At 35.7% G+C, this 9,533-nt stretch overlaps 1 pseudogene; it reads right to left on the bottom strand.

The window, feature by feature from the left end:
* Positions 1–6,891: 6,891 nt before the first annotated feature.
* On the bottom strand, positions 6,892–8,627 carry LOC145068446 (tetrahydroberberine oxidase pseudogene; annotated as a pseudogene).
* Positions 8,628–9,533: the final 906 nt, after the last annotated feature.

Below are 9,533 nucleotides of genomic sequence, written 5' to 3'. Positions count from 1 at the left end.
CTTAATTTGATTGGTTTGAATATCGATGCCAGTGTCTTATTTATAAACACTATATATAGGGCATACAGTTGACTTCAAAAACGGGATATAAAAATGGTGAATTCAAATGGGGTTAGAAAAAACCTAGAAGCAGCTTGCTGATTAGAATTTATCAAAAGGTTTTAAATGGAAATTGATTATGATCGTAAGTGGCGTCTTCAAACTAATTAAAAGCTAAATAAATTATCCTTAATTTTACATTATACTATATGTTGTGTGTGTCTGTGTGTCTGTGTGTTTAAACTAAATTCACATAACGATTCACAAAACAAAATTCTTTAGTCAATGCTGACCTAAACACATTGAGTTGAAATGGTAAATTGCGACCTCACATTCTGATTCCTAATGGAATAGTCAATTCCGCTCTCTATATATCTATGATGATACACTTGATTAGTTAACGTAGATTCCATTTCATGTTTTCAACAAGAAAATTGCGGTCTGGATAGTAAAGTTTTTTAGGTATTAATCTCGTCAAATATACTCATTTAATTTTCAAAAGTGTTTAAGATATGTGCTTCCTGTTAACGACGACCATTCATAAGTAATTACAAGTTCGAAAATTTCAATAATACCCTTTGAATCAAAAGTCAACGGAGGAAATAATGAAAACACTAATTACAAAATATACGATAATTTGGTGACTCAGATCTATATATGGCATTTTCTTATTAATTTATAAAGAATAGAGAGGATGATGACTTCATATCGGGTTATAATTAATATTTAATGAGAACTCAAATGGAGTTAGAAAAACCGACCCTAGAAGGACCTTGGTGATTTGAATTCTAAAAAGGTTTTAATTAAATGAAATTCATTAATAAGATCATAAGTGGCGTACGTGTTAAAAGCAAATTATGTTATCCTAAACTTAAGTTATATATGTATGTATGCATGCATTTATGTATGTATGTATGTATGTGTTTGTAAAGCTAAATTGAAATAACTCAATAAGCATCCACAAAAACAGCATTCTTTAGTCAACATCCTTAATTGCTGATCTAAGCATATTGAGCTGAAATAGTAAAATATGACCTGGCAATCTGTTTTCTAATGGAATAGTCAAATAGAATCTAAGATGCAGTTGATTTCGTTATAATATATCGATTCCGCGATTCAAAAAGAAAACTGCCGCATAGATAATATGAAATTGTTTTCAGGTAATGTACGTTGTTTAACTTTTTGTTGAATGTTCAGGAATACGTAATTCAGATATGTGCTTCTTGTTAAGGACGAGCTATTACTTTTATAATTACAAGTTCTGAAGATGTCAATAATACCATCTGAGTCAAAAGTCAACGAAGGAATAAAAGTCAAGGAAAGATATGTGCTTCCAGTTTTTTTTTCTCATATAGTTTGAACCACGGCATGCATGCAGACTGTTGAGGTTGATTAAAGCTATGATATTTAATATTAGGCTAATGATATGGAGGACTTTAATTCGAAGACTTGGCAAAAGTTTTGTTAGAAGAAATGAAAAAGTTAGAATGGACGTCATTGATTAGAAAATTGTTTTCACGGTATGGTGTCTTATTCTTATAATATTCACTGGCAAATTCCATATTTAATTTTCAATTATTTTATTTTGTCTAAGTGTCCGTTTTAGGCTAGTTTATGTTTCGTTTTGATGGTGCATCAACCCACAATTCATGCCTAGACAAGTATGATACGGTGGCAAATTGTTTATAAGCCTTTGCATTTAAAGGTTTCGAGAACCGATTTAAAGACACCAAACTGATCAAAAGCATAGACGAACATATAAACAACTAAATTTTGTTTGGGCGGGCGGGAAGTTGAACCTTGAAAAACAAGATATTATTATTAATCGTAAGATGGTCATATTTGGGCGATCCTCCATATAAGTCCGTGAATGTTAATGCCTCTACACCTATTTGACACCAGATCGATGTTGGGCGGGGCCCAATTAAGGGCAGAGGCCCAATATGTGTTTATTACGTATGTTATATGGTATTTTGGGGAATTCATTAATATTTGTACTTACGGTTTTCGGTTTATATTTCAGGTACTTTTGGTTCAAATTGTAAGAGTCTGGGATGATTGCAGAGCACACACCACCTCACTTCATCTTGGCTGTATGACAATGTTTTGGATTACCATTTTACTAATTTTAAAAATGATATTTTTGGGTATTATTTTTGAGACGTTACAAATTGATATCAGAGCCTTAGTTTGAGGGATTCGGACATACTCTCGGGTGTGTCTGAACTCAAACTGAGGATTTGTTAAAAAAATTCAAAAAAAAAGGGAAATATTTTTACAGAAAAAGGTTTACTAACACAAGTAAGGGTGTGGTGGATGCAATCGACCGAGCTCAAGTAAGTTTTCCCAAAATACTCATACATGTTATCTAATATGATTTGATTTGTGAATCTGTGAATCGCATGCTAGTTAGGGCTAATGATATGCTCAGTGTTTGCATGATAGAATTCTAGGAGAGGTGCTTTTGTATGCTTATTGTATGAGCATGTAGACCAGTACTGATCAGTCAGTGATATGATGCCTTGATTAGGTTATGCTTGGTTCTGATTACTCGATGCTCGAATGTTGCTTGCTTTGTGCTTTTTAGGAGTTCTCACTAACATTAGCTAACTAGTAAGCCAATATGTAAAGTTGCATATGGCGGAAACTAAATAATTTTACAAGGTTAGGTTTTAACTCTATTGGGCAGCTCTTGTTTGACTCCAATCATTGTAGTGTGAGACCTTTCATTCGAAGAATTTTTGGTTGTCAGTGATATGTAATTGTATTTGTGAGCATGTTAGAGGGTGCAGGTAGGAGTCCCCTCTACTGCAGATGGCAGAGAGTGGTGTGGTGGTTGTCCTAGGAGAACCTAGGAAGAGATTTAGTGTCAGGAACCCTATATTGATGAGAGTTAATAGTATGGATAAAGAGTTATCTGGCGGATTCAAGGAAAACCTTGAGGAAAGTACGGATAGATGTGCAAGGCAATATGGGACCGTGCTAACAGAAGCAGAGAATTCGTACTCGAGTCAAGGAGAGCTGCGATGAAACTAGGAAACTTGTGGAGTATAAGATCACTCAACAATATATATATATATATATATATATATATATATATGTGTGTGTGTGTGTGTGTATGTGTGTATTATGATGGTTTGTATGGTCTATTTTCAGTATGTGACTCTTCGAGGCAGATTGGTTGGTATTTCTGGTGCTAGTGAGTGCTCAAGCCCAGGTTTTGGAGCCGGGCAGTTGGATGATCAAACACAGGAGTTCATTACGTCTGAGATTATGCCTTGCATTCTCGAGCAGACTCCTATGATCTTCGGTACGATCAAGTAGGGTATGGTGGAGCTGTTGGAGGAGCGTTTGGGCTCTTTCCATTCTAAGATGGTGACCTTGATAGGGGCGCATTCATTGACCTTCATGGAGTTTTGGGCATGTGAGGCTCTTGACTACTACGAGGAGAAGAAACCGACATCAAGTAGGTAATGGTTAGCAGATGTTGCTAACGTATTTCGCACCAGCAGTTGTGTGGATTGGTAGTATCCTAACCATGATGAAGTAAGTCGATGGGTTGTGTTTGGTATGTCAAACCTAACAAACAAAGAATGGGAAATAAAAATCAATTCTTGTTTGAAAATGGTAGTAGTAGTGTTGTTAAAATCTCGACTAGGTTCTGAATCTCCAATTAGTCCTTAGGCGTTACCCAACCGACTAGAAGACCCCTAGATATTAATCTATGCCTACACAATGAGCGAAGCAATAGCAAACGATGAAATTTTAACATTTTGCAGAAGTTATATGTCAACAAAAACTATTTGAGGAATGACTAGTGTTGTATTAATCATAATAACCTATTTGTTATGATATTAGTGGTATTTACGAACTTTGTTACGAAATTAGTCATCTTTAATTATTTCTAAATTCAACAAGTTAGCGATTTAGGGTCCCCGATGAATCCCTCAATTAATCTCAACCTAGCCGATTAACCCCTTAACCTCAGTCCACCGACTAGCTAACGTCGAGTGTTTTTTACAACTTTAGGTAGTACATAGTAAATATGTGTAACATCCCGTTTGTTAAATAAATTAGTAGATAAAAAATCAATAATAATAGTAGCCTTGAATGTGGAATAATTCATAAAACCGGGACATATATGAGGAACATAACGCACAACATTTGATCATATACGAAGATTAGGACACGGTCCAACCATTCAAAACTGGGTCATATATGGCTAAAAGAGCCCGATTCCAATCCCCAAACCGGGTCATATAAAGATTAAATATGGACCGGTTTCATTCAAATAACCGAGTCTTTTTCAAACTTGCAAAAACCAACTATAATCACATTACCGGACAACATGATTATAAAAATGTTGTGTTGCTGAGATGAGTTCATCCCTTTGACAATTTTGCCCCTGGTATTGTCTTGCATCTGTGTGGTGGTTTCTTTTGGAGTTGCTGGCATACTTTCTTGATCTTCTCTGGTTCTATTTGTGATCCTGGTTGCTGATTGCATTCTAGATGTTGGTGTGTTTTATTGCTTTCTTGACCATTTTGCCCCTGCCTGGCAATTTTCGGTGTGGTGCCTGTTTACTGATGTTTTCTCCCTCTATTCATCTGTTTGCTTTTGGTCTGGTCTGCTATGCTCTCCATGTTGATGGTGGAATAGATATTTGCTATTTGGACCTTTTTACCCTTGTGGGGTGTTTTTCTTATTGTTTTTAGTTCTTTGTATGTTTTGCTTTTGTTTGTTTGATTCTTCTTGTTGCTCATTATTTTACTTTGTTCCAGCTTCATTCTTGTGTGTTTTTTACTAAAGTCATAGTTGAAAAAAAGAAGTCATTAATCCACATTTATATTTGCTAAAAGAAGTCAAAACACCCGGTTGTAGAATATGGTCCATATAACTTCCTAGTAAGCGTGTTCTGTAGTAATACTAATAGAACCCGGTTGTTTTTCTCGAGACAGGGTCATATACCTATACGACTAAAAGTCCCGGTTGTTATGCTGGGAACCGGTTTCCTTAAGTGAGCATATATCCCGGTTTGTTAGAATGAACCGGGTCATATTGGTTGTTCCCTTTTAAGTCCTGGTTTTTTAATAATATATCGCAGTTTTTCTCGAAACCGGGTTCTAATTGGCGAGTCCTATAAAGCCTTTTGTAGTAGTGAGCTTCTTGCATTTCAAGCTCAAAAGCCTAAAAATATCCGATACACAATTTACATCAGCATTAAATCTCCTCGCAAAACCAATTTGATGATTGTCATCTTTTTATCGGTCAATGTAACAATTACATATTCTACTAATTTGATTAACTAGAGTGATTAAATCCTAATTCAAGAGACCAACATGAACCGAACCAAAATCAAACATTAGATTAAAACAGGACGGGTATTACTATATACAAACATGAATTAAAAAACAATACCACCGATTACTTGCATAAAAGGTCGACGTCGATGCAAAACTGAAATCTAAAGTTTTACCCATAAATGGCTAAAAACGAAACAAAAACTGTTAATCTGAAAAAAAAAAAAAAAAAAAAAAAAAGTGTAAAAATATTAACTTGCAAAACTTAATAAACGAGTCTCTAATCGTGGTCTTCGGATCTCGAAAATCGCTAGAAAGTCGCCTAAATCACCTAGAAGAAAAGGCTAAAAGTGTTATGTTTATAGAGATAAGCGTCATCAAGATAAGCACTCGGGAGGAAAATATGATCGTGTTTTTGGAAACACAGTTACAACGTGTAACTGTGAAAAAATGTCCCGAATTAAATCGATAAAATAAAGTACAATGCTACAATGCTATTAACGGTTTAAAATTAATAACCCATGATTTGAATTCCAAAACATACAAATAAAAAAATCAATGTTCAACTTGTTCCAACAATTCCAGTAACTTTACAATTTTTTTGTTCGTTCCAAGGTACCCGTATTTTGTACATTCCAGCAACAACATTTTCTTAAACTCATTTATCAAAAATACATGTGACATGATTTGGTATAGCGGTTAACTACTACTTAGTAACAATGAATGATAATACCAAGCCTCAAAATATTTATGATCAACAACATTGTTATTAACAATCAGTTTAAACAAGTGGTCAAGGAAAGTGAAAACAATAAGAACCTACTTTCATGTCCATATTTAATATACAGTCTGTTTTCTTGGGAAAATTTCAAACAATAGCAATCTACTTACATTTTATAATACAATATAGATATTATGAAATGCAATACTGAAAGACACAACAAAGATCATCCGTTGTATCCATTGTTCAAGGGTCCTGACAAAAATACACAGTCGGGCATCTGCATAACGACCAACGTGTGACATTCACAACGCTGCCAACAAATGGTCATATACCGTATAACTATTCATCCCCATTCTTAACCCCAAGTTCTTGAGTATGTAATTGTACTTGGAGCTTCAAGAAACAAGGTTTGAGTATGTTGTTGTACTTGGAGCGGCTAGCAACAAGGTATTGCGACCGGACAAAGAACTACACTAATATTCGTCATTTCTTGACCCCTCATATAACATTACATATATGTAGTTCCCTTATGATATATTCCATACAATATACAATTACACCAACAAGTACTTATACAATAAGTTTTTATCAACCATACGAGTTCCAACACAGGATAGTTTCCATCATCCAACTTAAACCCAAGCCAAAATTAGAAATTATCGAAGACGTCTTAAGAATTAATTATATCAAATTTATTCATCAACACAAAGTATAACCAAGAAATATAATAACCAAACAATGCATCGATTAGAATAAATCATAACCAATTCATATAAAAATTACAATCATTTAACAATTAATTTTAGATATTCTTTTAAAACAGAGCGATATTATGAGTACGTTAGACTTATTGGTAGTTTATTAAAAAAAACAAAAGAAGTAAGACCCTAATTTTGAGCCTTTCTCAAGAAAAAGGTGCCGCGTGTAGAGAGAGAGAGGTGTTAGAAAACAGGGATACTTTGTGGACGCCGGAAGAAATTATCCGGATCAACTTTGGCCTTGATTCGAATCAACTTCTGAAAATTGTCCCTTTTCCAGTACCTCTCACCCCAAAGACTGGCTTCTTCATAATTAGAACTTCCAACACCCAAATCTAGATCATTGTAGTTGGAATATGCTTCTCTTGGGTTCTTTGAGACATAAGGCGTCAGTAACTCGTCCAAGCTTCGAAGCCACATTATTCTCTTGAGCGATGTAGGGGTCGTGTCTGAAGTTTGACCGTTAAAATTAACAGTCTTGAGAATCTGTAACAACACCCCAGCTCTATGAGGATATGGAATTGCTGACTCTGAGTAATCAGCCATCCTTCCGCCAAAAGGATTGATCATGAGAAGTGCCGATCCGTCGTTTTGCATGAGCTTTCTCCATATCTTTCTTAGACCGCGTATGGGAATTGGTGTCCGGACATAGTCTGATTTGCTTTTATTGTTCAGCTTGGCTATAGCAGACCGGTTCGTGAGGATCTCAATTGGGGTGGAGCTTGGCAGGCCCCAAAACACAACGGTCGATTGGATGCTTCTAATTTCTTCACAAATCTCTCGTCTAACACCGAGCTCAGGAAATTTTTCGTCCAGCAACGGAAGCAATGTGTCCCTTGTGCCCTGATAAATTCCTTCGAACATAATCCGTATGGTTTTCTTGGTGGTGTTGCCAATATATTCGGCAAACACCTGAGTTCTTATGTGTAGATTTCTATCAATAGTTGGCGCAACGTATTGATATTTATGGAAAATTTTGGTTGCCCCTTCTTCCAAAGTTTTATTCAGTATGAATACAGTTACTTTTTCTGGAACCGGAACCAACCTGAGCTTCCATGCGAGAACGATTCCAAAACTGGAAGCACCACCTCCTCGTATTGCCCAAAACAAATCCTTACCCATGGACTTCCTGTCAAGAATATTTCCATTGACATCCATAAAGCGAACGTCCACAACATTATCAGCAGCAGTACCATATTTCCTCAGTAGGTTTCCGTAGCCACCACCGCCCATGTACCCGCCAACACCCACCGTGGGGCAAACACCTGCCGGGAAATACAAGGTGTCGGTCTTCTGAGAAATACTGTAATAGAGTTCACCAAGCACAGCACCTGGCTGGACCCATGCGCTCCTGTTAGCTACGTCCACGTCTATAGACCTCATGTTGGTGAAATCAAGCATAACAAAGGGAACATCAGCAGTGTATGATAGGCCTTCATAGTCATGGCCCCCACTCCTGATCCTCATCTCGTACCCATGTTTCTTTGCGCAGAATAGAGCCTTTTGGACAAGTGTTTCATCCACAGGTGTCACGATGATTGATGGTTTAGGAGTCGAGGGTTTAAGGAACCTAGTGTTTTGCACTGCGACTTGCCAAATGGGAATGAAAGAAGCATTGACAGGTGTGATAATGAGCTGCTGAGAGAAGGAGGTGACATTGTTGGATTTGGGCTGTATGCAACTTATGAAATTTTCCGTACCTGGTGTAACATCAACAAGGGAAGATAAGTTTGCCCATGAGTTAGAAAAGGAAAGACAAAGAACCAGAAGGAAGACACAGGAGCGTATTTGAGAGTACTTCTTCATCTTAATTTGATTGGTTTGAATATCGATGCCAGTGTCTTATTTATAAACACTATATATAGGGCATACAGTTGACTTCAAAAACGGGATATAAAAATGGTGAATTCAAATGGGGTTAGAAAAAACCTAGAAGCAGCTTGCTGATTAGAATTTATCAAAAGGTTTTAAATGGAAATTGATTATGATCGTAAGTGGCGTCTTCAAACTAATTAAAAGCTAAATAAATTATCCTTAATTTTACATTATACTATATGTTGTGTGTGTCTGTGTGTCTGTGTGTTTAAACTAAATTCACATAACGATTCACAAAACAAAATTCTTTAGTCAATGCTGACCTAAACACATTGAGTTGAAATGGTAAATTGCGACCTCACATTCTGATTCCTAATGGAATAGTCAATTCCGCTCTCTATATATCTATGATGATACACTTGATTAGTTAACGTAGATTCCATTTCATGTTTTCAACAAGAAAATTGCGGTCTGGATAGTAAAGTTTTTTAGGTATTAATCTCGTCAAATATACTCATTTAATTTTCAAAAGTGTTTAAGATATGTGCTTCCTGTTAACGACGACCATTCATAAGTAATTACAAGTTCGAAAATTTCAATAATACCCTTTGAATCAAAAGTCAACGGAGGAAATAATGAAAACACTAATTACAAAATATACGATAATTTGGTGACTCAGATCTATATATGGCATTTTCTTATTAATTTATAAAGAATAGAGAGGATGATGACTTCATATCGGGTTATAATTAATATTTAATGAGAACTCAAATGGAGTTAGAAAAACCGACCCTAGAAGGACCTTGGTGATTTGAATTCTAAAAAGGTTTTAATTAAATGAAATTCATTAATAAGATCATAAGTGGCGTACGTGTTAAAAGCAAATTATGTTATCCT

Source organism: Lactuca serriola, chromosome 1, assembly GCF_051521515.1.
Source record: "Lactuca serriola cultivar US96UC23 chromosome 1, Lser_US96UC23_V15, whole genome shotgun sequence".
Classification (NCBI taxonomy): Eukaryota; Viridiplantae; Streptophyta; class Magnoliopsida; order Asterales; family Asteraceae; genus Lactuca; species Lactuca serriola.
The sequence above is the reverse complement of the archived record's forward strand: the minus strand, read 5'-3'. Positions and strand labels throughout refer to the sequence as shown.